General features: G+C 40.8%; 1 long non-coding RNA gene across 1 annotated transcript in view; it reads right to left on the bottom strand.

The window, feature by feature from the left end:
• Positions 1-4,572, bottom strand: part of LOC113608916 (uncharacterized) — a 61,848-nt gene extending 57,276 nt beyond the window's left edge. Inside the window, exon 1 of the long non-coding RNA XR_003428455.1 lies at positions 3,194-4,572. This is a non-coding gene — a long non-coding RNA (uncharacterized LOC113608916). The remainder of the gene's footprint in view (positions 1-3,193) is intronic.
• Positions 4,573-12,623: the final 8,051 nt, after the last annotated feature.

Below are 12,623 nucleotides of genomic sequence, written 5' to 3'. Positions count from 1 at the left end.
CACAGACCAGATTCAAATTTAAACCCACATTTAAAAAGTTCAAAAAAAATTTTTTTTAAGTATAGTTGATTTACAATATTGTGTTAGTTTCAGGTCTACAGCAAAGTGATTTGATTATACATATACATATATATGTAGATATCGATATATTTTGTTCTATTCTTTTCCATTATACTTTATTATAAGATATTGAAGGGACTTCCCTGGCAGTCCAGTGGTTAAGACTTTGCCTTCCAGTGCAGGGTGTGCAGGTTCAATCCCTGGTCAGGGAGCTAAGATCCCACATGTGTCAGGGCCAAAAAACCAAAACATAAAGCAGAAGCAATATTATAACAAATTCAATAAAGATTTTAAAAATAGTCCACATCAAAAAAAAAAGATATTGAATATAGTTCCCTGTGCTATACAGTAAATCCTTGTTGTTTATCTATTTTATATGTAAACCCACACTTTTTGCCCATTGATTGAAATTGTTCTTAGCTCCCTAAACTTCCAGGCCCTTTCTAGGTAGAAAAGAGTTTTCCTTCTTTGGAAACGTAAAGCTAACGCCCCTAAGACTCACCTGGAACATTTCAGAGACCCCTGATCAAGGAGATTTTACTCAAATGTTGCTGTTACAGACTCACCATCTCAAAGCCAGTTCTGCTGGGTCTCTGCCAAAACTTCCTGCCAGATTTCATTTGAAACCACAAGGACACTTATTTCCACCTTGCCACATGTTACCGTCTGAAACACACACTTTTTCTCATCTGTTTTTCCATACTCTCATCCTCAGATACCTCCGTGTTGTGTCATTTTCACCTGCCCACCTTTCCACTCCTTCCTTTCTCCAAATTTTTCAAGTATACTCTCTGAAATTCCTGTTTCATGGTAATTAAAATCCCTTACATGCACACACACACACATCCTAAACATGCCTTCACAGAATGATAACTTCACCTTCTTATCTTAAATAAGAGTAGACTTCTTGGGACTTCCCTGGTGGTCCAGTGGTAAAGAATCCACCTTCCAATGCAGGGGACTTGGTTTCGATCCCTGGTCAGAGAACTAAGATCCCACATGCTGTGGGGCAACTAATCCCAACTGCCACAACTGCTGAGCCCGAGGGCCTCAACTAGAGAGGCTGTCTGCCACAAAGTACAGAGCACACGCGTTCTGGAGCCTGCATGCCACAACTACAGCAGAGAAAAACCCTCACGCCACAACTAGAGAGAAGCTGGCGCACCACAACGTAGAGCCTATGTGCCACAACAAAAGATCCCACGTGCTCAATGAAGATCCCATGCGCCACAACTAAGACCCAACACAGCCATAAAAATTAAATAAATAAATAAATAAATTTTAAAAAGACGACTTCTTTACAAAGTCACCATCTCCCTAGAAAACCTTTAGTGGAAGATGTTAATTCTTCCCTGTTGCCCATCAGCAGAACCGAGACAAATAACAGTACCATCCACCAAGTGTGAGGCCAGAAGGCAGTATCAGTATTCTCACAGCTCCTCAATGCCTCTTCCAAACTCTTGTTCCTTCATCTTTGCATAAAGACCCCCATGGCATCTGTCTATTCTGCCTTCTCCCCTCCAGATTGCTGTCCCCTACCAGCCACTTGACATTTATCCTAGACCTTGGTACCTCACTCGTAGCTCACTTTTCTATCCCACATCCTTCTATTATGTTGAATAACACTGACACCTTTCAACGTCCAAGTGACTGACTTTTCCAAAACTCTAGCTTTCCAGTTTCTTGAACTTCTGAACTCCAGCTTCCTACACCCATGGCCACATCATAGACATGCTATAAGCCAGAATACTCCCGCCTGTGACACCCTGAACTCCAATACCCACTCTGATCTTTCTCCTGAATTTTGAAGTTTTTCACATCCATTGATGCCTTTAAATCTACCCGTACTGTTCTATGTCTCTTTCACGTCCCCCATTACTCCATTTTCTCCTGATAACCCCATTTTCTCTCAACTTATCAGCTTCTTTCTAAACCCATTTACTTTCCTACTCAATGTGGGTGTCATGGTTAATGACTAGAATTCTTCACCAGCAACACAATTCCCAGGCACTCCCCTTCCTGCACTCCATGTTCCTGTTAAAGTCCCAACACTGCATCACAGCCAAAATCTGTGCTCTATTTTTCTATGGTTAGAATATTTAGCACTGCAAAGAAAATGTTCTGAACAATCTGGTTGGTGCCATTACAGATTCATGATCTTCAATGCCATTCAACACATCTCTTTTCTTGTCCACTGTAATCTATGGCTTCCTCTCCCATTCTCTGCAACTGGGCCAAACTTTTATCATTCTGTGCAGTCTCCCTACCCACACTGTACACACTGTACATTCACCACTTGCACTTCAAATTGGTACGTACAAGTTTAAAAGGGTACTCTGATAGCAGTGAAGAGAATGTCCAGGTAGCCAGCCTCCGAGATGATCTGGGTGATCCTGCCTTCCGTTATAACTTTGTTAAATAAACATCTGTTAAGTGGAGCATAGAATGCTGGATGGTAAGCTGAAGTTCAACCACAGATGACAGAAGAAATTGAAATAGAAAAGTTTATTACTCACAGGTCCTAGAAGAAGTACAGGGCACACCTCAAGGGATCACATGGGAAGGTCAAGGCAGAGTGCAGACAGAAAGAAAGGGGCAGGACCTGCAGCACAGGTAAGCCCCACGGGAGTCTTATTAAGGGGTGCATAAAGTATACAGGTGCTGGAAGGCAAGGGAGACTTTGATCATGAGGGCTGTTAGGCAAGTCATGTCAGGAACTTACGTTTGCTTGTGACTCTGCAGGCTGCTATCTGGGATATGTGCTTGCATGAGGGGGCTAGTGTCAGTTTAAGGTTCCTGCAGGCCACTTGGCTAAACAAAATGGATGCTAAGGCAGCAACACCATGGAGTAGCTTGGCTCAACTCTTGACACCTTCTGCTATTCATGCACTTATATGGTCTCCTCTCTCCAACAGACTTTGCATAATCAACAGGGTATGGTGCAGATGAGTCCTGAGGCTAAGTCATAAAAAGAATTGCAGCCTCTGTCTTGGCATCTTGGATCATTTGCTGTGGTGGAAGCTAGGTTACCAGGCCATGAGGTGATTCAAGCCACTCTGTGAGGAGGGCTACCAAGCAGGACCCCCAAGGAGGAACTGAGGTCTTCCACCAACAACTACAGCAATTTACAAACCATGCATGGGAGCCATCTTGGAAGTGGATTCTCCAGCCCTGGTCAAGGGTTCAGTCAACTGCAGCTCCAGCCAACGTCTTGACGACAACTTCACAACAGAACCACACAGCTGAGCTTTCCCTGAATTCCTGGCCCACAGGAACAGTGAGAGATAATATGTTTTTATTGTTGTTTTAAGTTACAAGTATAAGATAATTTGTTATGCAGACATAGATAACTAGTACAGATTTACAGAAACAAGACCAGAGGCAAGGAGACTGGTCAGGAGGTCATAAAACACTCAAGGCAAATGCTAACAAGGGCCCAAATTACAGCTTTGGGGTACAGATGGATAGGAGAGGAGGATCTGAGAAATATTCCGGAATAGAAATCTGCATGAAATTGAGTGGATGTGGGTGTTCTAGGAGCATATAATTATTCTCAGCTTTCTAGCTTTGGTGGCTAGATGCCAAAAATTAAAATAGAAAATGCAGGAGGAAGAGTGTGATTGGAGAGAAGGATGATGAACTGGGAATTGTGACTTGGAATTTGAGGTGCACTGGGGTTCTATGTGGATATGCCATTAACATCTCCACACTGCCCACTTCCGTGGTCTCTTTTCAGTTTGTTACTGGAGGGCTTTGCTGCACTTGACACGGTTAACTACTTATCTCCTCAAATTTTCTACTTTCTTGGCTTAAGACTCTTCTGGTTCTTCTCAAGCACTTACATTTTCTCCTCAGTCTTTCTCATCACCTTCTTTGCTCATCCAAACATCAGTGTTCCACAGGATTCCACCTCCACCTACTACTCAACTTCTTCCAAATGCTCTGCTGTGGGTCCCCTGGAATCTAAGACTTACCTCTACAAATTCAGCAGAATGAAGCTTTAAAAACAAATAACCTGATTTATGGCTCTTTTTATGGCTACATATTCAAATTTCTAATTGACATAGTTGTATTCTGTACGTCGGTTCTAACTTTCTGTTGCTGTTTGTGACGTTATGATTTATGATAAGAAATATATATCTGGTTTTTGTGTTTCTGGCTCAGAGCTCCCCAAACCCTTGTGATTTCCTAAGTAATTAGAGCAACAGGGGCACATTTTGTTATAATATTTGGTTTTGTCCTCAATTCCTGAAATAGCTCCAGAGTGATAAAAGTGAAACAGGTGTTTTTTTTGTTGTTGTTATTCATAAGAAGTCTTTTTCAATCACATCTGAGTTTATGTTAATGAGGAGACTTTTGAAAAGCCCCTAAGGATGGGGGCTTTTCAAAATTGAAATAATTTTAAACTGATGAATGATCTCGCCTTCATTGAATGTGACAACAGGAACCAACCAATGGTCTGATTAGAGGGTTGGAACTGTCAGTCCCACCTCCCCACCTCCAGGAAAAAGAAAGGGGTTAGAGTTTGAATCAGTCACCAATGGCCAATGATTGAATCAGTTATGCTTACATAATGAATCCTCCATAAAAATCCCTGAACTGCACGTTCAAAGAGCTTCCAGGTTGGTGAATATGTGGAGATGTTGGAACAATAGTGTGCCCAGAGAGGGCATGGAAGCTCTTCACTCCATCCCACATACCTTGCCCTATGTATTTTTTCCATCTGGCCGTTCCTGATTATTATCCTTTTATAATAAATAAGTAATCTAGTGAGTAAAGTGTTTTCCTGAGTTCTGTGAGGCCCTCTAGCAAATTAATCAAACCCCAGGAGAGGGTCATGGGAACCTCCAATTGAGAGCTGATTAGTCAGAAACACAGGTAACAACCTGGACTTGCAATTGGTCAGAAACACAGGTAACAACCTGGACTTGCAATTGGTGGGAGTGGAGGGGGTCTTCCAGTCTTATGGGACTGAGCCCTTAACCTGTAGGGTCTGTGAGATCTGACACTATCTCTAGGTATATAGCGTCAGAATTGAGTTAAATTATAGAATACCCAGCTGGTGTCTGTAAAACCTGAGAATTGCTTGGTGTGGGGAACACTCCCACACAGTTGCAGTACATAGTGCTGTGAGCATAATGAAGGAAAACAGGAGAGTTTTTCTTAAACACTGTTGTAATTCTATACGTGAACTTTTGCAAATATATGTCATGCCCTTCTGGACACATTGTAGAATTGAACTTCCATGTCTCTTTATCCTTTAAACTAAAGTAAAGTATGGTCATTTTTCTACCTTTGGCCAATGAAATGTGAAGAGAAGTGACATGTGTAGCTTCTTCAGGAAAGTATTAAGAACAATCATTTACCAAGTTTCCTTTCTTTTACTTTGGTTCTAGTCCCTGGATTACCATAGGGAGCAGAACTCTCTGCTGATGTGCATTAGACATGAATATGGGGGAGAAATAAATGTTCACTATGTAGAGTCATTGAATTTTTTTTCTTGTTATCATATTACTAAGCCCATCCTGATGCAACTGCAACAAAATTCCAGAGAGTGTAAGAGTATGTCTCCTCTAATTCTGAGGCCCCTTGTGTCTAATAAGTAATATCTGAAAGTTAACGATCTCAAACACTTAAGTTGACTAAACACTGCTGATGTATATACTTCCCAGTGTCTTACATATCAGTCTCAGAAGTGGAAGCTGAAGACTTCGTCTTCCTGTTGTCACATTCAATGAAGGCGAGATCATTCATCAGTTTAAAATTATTTCAATTTCAATTATAATACTTAAGCCAAATATACAGGATACTTGAAACCTCTTTTGAATATCCTTTGGGCTATCAATAGGACATAAAGTCTTCAAGACACCACCTAAATGTACAAGATTGCTTGAAGGATAAAGGAAACATTTGGTTCCTTGGTGGTGGTAGGAGTAGGTATAAGAAAAGTTATAAGAAAATAATTTTAATATATTTATTCATTATCTCTCTATATTTATTAAATATCATCCTTTTATGACAAGTTGCTGTTGTCAATTTTTTATTATTCAAGGTAACTTTGGGCAATACTAGTCCTGAAAAGCTTGTAGAATGCTAGTAATTCATGTTAAAATGGGTTTTTCTAAGAGTTTCCATCTGATATTACATGTATATTATGTTAAATAAAAGCCCTATAAGATCAGTCTCAATCTGTATCACTACAACACTTCACCTTTTGACCTATTGCCATATAAGGAAATTATGTTTGTGGCCAAAATGGGAAGTACTGGAACACTCAAGTGAATAAAACCTTCTTCAGATGAGATCTTTAGTATGTCCATATAATTTCTCAAATAGCTACATTAGGTACATTTTTCTAGCAATATTAGGGGGCACATTACATAGAATTTTTAAGCATTTTGAAGAATATATGTGTCATAGTCATCTCAGGCTACTATAACAAAATAGTACAGACTGGGTGGCTTAAAAACAATAGATTTTATTTCTCACAGTTCTAGAGGCTGGGAAGGCCAAGATCAAGGTACTGGCATGGTTGGGTTCTCTGAAGAGCTCTCTTCCTGGCTTGTAGACATCCACCTTCTAGCTGTGCTCATATGGCCTTTCTTCTGTACTTGTGAGTGGAGAGAGAGAGAGAGAGAGAGAGAGAGCGCGCGCTCTGTATTCCTCTTCTTATAAGGGCACTAATCCCATCATGAAGGTCCCACCCTCGACCTCATCTAAACCTAATTTCCTTCTAAAAACCCCAACTCCAAATACTATCACATTTGGGGGTTTAGGTCTTCAACATATGAACTTCAGGGGAGGGCAAACACTCAGCTCATAACAATATTATATAACATCCTTTTGAACAATCATAACATAAGCATTGTTAAGTAAAGAATTTAATATGTAGATACTGAGGTAAAAAAATACTTGGTCTTAAGGAAAAAGACCTTTTTGTCCGAATTATTAGATTGTTTAAGACAGAACATATTGGCCAGGTAATTGGCCAGCTCTACACCACACTCTTAAATGTGTAAGATAATTTTAAAAAAGGGCCTGGACAAGAAAGTTTCCAGATACCAAGAGACTAGATCCGATAAGCTAAGTATGAGGGTACAGGATCAGGACAATTTGATCATGTACACGTATTAATCCCTTGTGTCTTTTTTCATTACACAATTAGAGAAATGCTGCCTTAAAAAGTAATGCATAATATAAAAGATCCCATTAGGCAGCATGGTGGGACAATTGGTTTTAATCCAAATAATGCATGTGGTTACTTATTATTATAAACGGATCTTTGGGGTCCTGGCAATTTAGTATAATACACTTGATATTTGGCACATATACAAACTCCTTGATAGTAAGCAAATCACCTGTTCTATAGAGTTAAACAGTGAACAAGATTCTAATCTAGTTGTGATCCTAGGCAAGTGAATAGACTGTTACAGTGCAACTGCTAAGTGTTTGAGTAGACAATGTGGGGAGCTACGGACACGTTCAGGCCCACACGTTCAAGCCCACCATCTTTCTTGGGCTTCCAGCTTGCAGATGGCAGATCGCAGGCTTTTTCAGTCTTCATAATAGCATGAGCCAATCTCTCATAATAAGTCACTTTCTATATATCTTTTTGGTTCTGTTTCTCTGGGGAACACTGACTAATACAGAGAGAGAGAAAAAGGAGAGAATGTTAGATTTTCTAATAAATAAATGAATAAATAAGGGAAATAAGGGAAAGGGGATTATGAAGTGGAGGGAAGGGGGGGGAGTTTGTGGAACAGTGAGAAAGGAAGTGAGATTGGAGCACAGTAATGAAAGAATAAAGAAACAGCAGAAGAATCAAAGAGGTAATGGAAGAAGGAAACAGGCCAGGTGAGATCTTGTGGGTCACATCTTAAGTAAGGTGGGAATGCTGGGAGACTTTGAACAAAGGAGTGGTAAGATCTATCAAAATTTATTCTGGCTGATATTTAGAGAATGGAATAGGGGAAAGAACAGAAGCAGAGTTGGTCCTAGATAGTGGGGGTGATGAAAACAATTAAATTCTAACTACATCACAAATGTAGAACTGACAGGGTTGTTGACAGACTAAATATGGGAAAGAGGCAAGAATGATGCCAAGGGTTTGGCCTGAGCAATGGAAGGATGGAGTTGTTATTAATGAGGAGAGGGAAGGGCACTGGAGAAGCAGGTTGAGTGGGGACATCAGGAGCTCAGTTTTGTATGGTTAAGTTGGGAATGACTCTAAAACATCCACGTAGGAAAGCTGCTAGCGGTTGGATGAATGAGTTTATATTTCACTGGAGATTCTTGGCTAGAAATATAAATTTGGTAGTCGACTCAGCAAATAGGTAGCCTTAAAGCCCTGGAATTAGATAGGATCACTTACGGTGATCATAAATATTAATGGGCAAATGGATTACTAGGGATTTTGCTAACATACAGATTCTGATTCAGCAAGTCTGGGGATGTGGGTGTGGGGCATTTCTAACACTCTACCAAGTCAAGTTGCTGGTTCCCAACACTGAGTAGGAAGGACATAAGGGATGAAGAAAAGAGATATGTGCTCTGAATCCTGGGTCTCTCCAATATTTAGAGGTTGGGGCAAAGGAGACTGAGGAGAAACAGCCAGAAGGTAAGTTAAAAACTAGGTATGAAAAAAAAAATTAAACATATTTAAAAATTAAAAATAAAGAAAAAATAAAGAAAATTAATACAAACTAGGTATTTGTGTGGTCCTGGAAGAAAGAGGAAGTGAACAACTCCTCCAATGCTTCTGACAGGTCACATAAGATGAGGACTGAGAGCTGACCATTGGAATTAGCAGTGCCTAAGTCACTGGTGACTTGGCAAGAGCAGCTGCAGTGGAGTGACAGGGGCCACACTTGATTAGAATGGACTCAAGGGAGAACGGGAGAAGAGATATTGGAGATGGATGATATGATGGTCAACTCTTTCAAAGAACTTAATGCTAAAGGGAAGGAGAGAAATGGGGGTATCACTGAAGGAGGAAAAAGGTCAAAATCAGATTTTTAAAGGTGGGAGAGAAAGTTCAATGTTTGCATGCTAATGGGGATGATCCGTAGAAAGAGAAAAATCAAGGATGCGGAGAGGGGAGAATGCTACAGCAATGACCTTGAGTGGGCAAGAGGGGACGGATTGTAGTGCTTGGGAGGAGGGCGTGGTTTAGCCAAGGGCACAGCAGTCCACCCGTGGTTACAGGAAGAATATAGAATGTTACACAGACTTCTAGACGGGGTGGTGAGAAGATGTGGAGGTGATGGGAGCTATCTCCTCTGATTGCATCTTTTTCCTTTTGTCATTGAAATAGAAGCATGATCGTTAGCTAAGAGTAAGAATGGGAGGTTTGAGACTGAAGAGAGTATGAACTCCTCACCTTAGAGAGTGAAAAGATGATTAGATCAGAGAAATACTGTGTGATTACTGGGCAGTGTTAAGTGCTCACTTGAGATCAACAGTCAGGAATTTAACGTGAAGCCAGTCAACGCTGTTGCCGTTCCTCTCCAACCACATCCGCCCCTGTAGGTCAAAGCCCAAAGCTAGATGAGCAGGACTATGGTTTAGCTACAATAAATCAATTTTTTAAAACTCTTCTAGTCTCATGTGAGTGAGTGCTGGAAGTGGCATCACAATAGTAACAATAACAATAATAATAACAATTATAGAACTCTTAATATGTGTCAAGCACTGGGTTAAGGTCTTTGCTCTCATTTAATCTTCACCAGAGAAAAACAAACAAACAAACAAAAAAGACCACAGACTATCAATACTATTATTACTACCATTTCAGAGATGAAACAGAGGCTAAGGTGGGTAAATAACGCCCAAGCTCAGACATCTAGTAATAGAAATAACTAAGAGTTGAACGCAGGGTTCTTGATCAGCTCAGAGTCTAGCACGGAAACACATTAGAAACAGGGTGAGAGTCCTGGGTGAGTCATGGTACTTCGAGGGCATGCTCAGGTAGCCCAGGGAACACAGATATGAGTTGCTTTTATTTTATTTTATTAATTAATTTATTGAAGTGTAGTTAATTTACAATACATATATTCTTTTTTAGATTATTTTCTATTATAGGTTATTATAAGATACTGAGTATAGTACCCTGTGCTATAGAGTAGGTCCTTGTTGTTTACCTATTTTATATATAGTAGTGGGTATACATTAAACCCAAACTCCTAATTTATCTCACCTCCCCCCCACCATACACACTATCCCCTTTGGTAACCATAAGTGTGTTTTCTATGTCTGTGAGTCTATTTCTGTTTTGCATCTGCTTCATTTGTATGAGAGCTGCTTTTATTTAAAATATATATTTTTTTAAACAAAAATAGGTGGGCCCAAACATTTTATAATAATAGAAGTACACATTTCCATCTGTGTGAATATATTAATCATTTGTGCCCTAGTTAAGTGGCTGTTACCAGAAATATGACAGGAGGGATGCTTCCCCCTAACTTGAGCATGGCTCAGAATGACAATGATTCTCGTTCAGTGACATCATGAGTCCGTGACCATGGCCATCCATGCAGGCTTCCCACAATTTCCCTCCTCAAAGACGTTTTAGGGGAGCAACAAATTCCAGGACTTTGAGTATGTGTCTTTATACTGATATAGCCCCCAAAGCTTTGGATATTAGAGCCCATAATGGGCAAAGTAAGTGACAAGAGGTTTTAGTATGCTGGCTTTTTTAAAGTATCCTTAATGTAAAGGGTTGGAAGGCCTTCTCTTGACTCTCTCTTATTCTCTTATGGTTTGAAGTGGCTCTTATGGAAAAGCAATCCACACTCTGATTCTGTGATGCCTCTTTTGGAAGAAAGGCTAATGACTTCTAACACAAAAGCCCGGACAGGAATCCGTATGCTCTATGTAGGCCTCCTATGTGCCAGACTGGGCTGGCCAGTGTACAGATGTGTCTCATTTAGTCTGCACCCAATCCTGTGAAGAAGCTTTTTTGAGCCTGAGTAAATTACCCAAGGTCTCTCAGCTAGAAAGAGATGGAGTTCGGATTCTAACCCACCTCTCAAGGAATAAATCCTTTAGCTAGTTTACAAAAAGAACTCTGCTTCTTTTAGCTTACTTTATTTTATTTTATTCTATTTTATTTTTTGGTCTAGCAGAATCTCTTTTCAAAGGTTTAGAAATGACTTTGTCAACACAATTCAAAAATGTGCTTCAAAGCTTCTTGATTCGTTTTGTTTTCCTAAATCAGAAAATGAAACTTTATTAACAGGTGAGTTGTCTCCTAGGTACTCTGTGGATTAAAAATGAAGCCAATAATAATAATAATAATGGATTCTTCCTGTACTTGGTAGAACACCTCTACAAAAAGGTAATGGCAAATCCTCAGGTTTTCCAGGCAATGTGGAGTTGCCAGGTGAGGCCCACCACTCTTTAAAGATACAGATGACCCAACCAGGCAGCAGGAAAATTAATAAATGTCTTTTGGGATAACTGGGGGCTGCTCCATCCACATGATTGAGGGGTGACCTAAATCTAGCTCTCCAGCCCTCTCCCATAACGCACTGCTGAGACTAGGAGTTCCCTAAGTGTTTTACGAAGCAAGTTCCTGTCACAGAGCAAGCTTCTTCAGACACACAGGAACGTAATGATGCTTCAGCTAGGATGCCACATGCAGGGCACCACACAAATGTGAAAGTGCACGCTTCCCCTGGGAAAGGAAAAGAGGCCACAATGCCATAAAGAATGTGAAGTATGTTCTGAGGACCAAAGGATTCCAAGTCCTTTCCTTTCGTCCAAGGCTGCTTTCCTGGAGCAAGTCTTTCACGATATACTAGTGTGCACGTTCCTGTGAGTCTAGGATCACTCGCTGGTCAGGCAGCACCTGCAGCCTCTGCTGGCAGCAAGTCCTCAACAAGTTCTTGTTCATCTCTGAGTCCTCGACAAGTTCTTGTTCATCTCTGAGTCAAGCCTTGGGCGCTGTCCAGGTGCCAAGAGCATCAAGTCTCCACAGCGGGGAAATCATCCCCATTAGGATAACAAGATTAACTAGGAAGACAGGTGAGGTCACCTGTGACTTTGTGCCAACCTGGCAACCCAGGCTGGTGCTCGTGAGATTAAAATGTGCTGCCTAGCAACAGCGCTGCCTAGCAACCGCTCTGATGTTGTGTCAAACTGGCTGGAGCTGCTTGTTCAACTATTTTTCAGCAGCAAACAGGAAGTCCTCAGTGGCTCAGTTCAGAAAGAACGCTAAGGTAAGATTAGAGAGAAAGGTCATCAGTTCCCCAACTTCTCTTCAGGGGGTCAAAGAGCTGAAGTCATCCAGTATTAAGAAAACCCTTTGAGAAGTCACAGGAGAGCAGAATAAACAAACAGGTGAGCCAGAGGAGATCTTTCCGTTGCTGGTGTGTTTCAGTGTAATTGGAAAAAATGGAGCCATCTCTCCAGATGCTGAAAACTAAAGACTGGTCCCCATGAGTCCACAGCTCTGAAATTTGCACAGTGGCCAGTTTGTCATTTAGTTTGAGCATCCTCTCTTCCTGGGAGTTTCTGTGTCTGCCCTGCTGACCTCCATCAGAGCCTTTTGAGAGAAAAACTCT

Source organism: Aethalodelphis obliquidens, unplaced genomic scaffold, assembly GCF_003676395.1.
Source record: "Aethalodelphis obliquidens isolate GAN/ISIS:26980383/991018 unplaced genomic scaffold, ASM367639v1 scaffold3, whole genome shotgun sequence".
NCBI lineage: Eukaryota > Metazoa > Chordata > Mammalia > Artiodactyla > Delphinidae > Aethalodelphis > Aethalodelphis obliquidens.
This window is presented reverse-complemented; position numbering and strand designations above follow the sequence as displayed.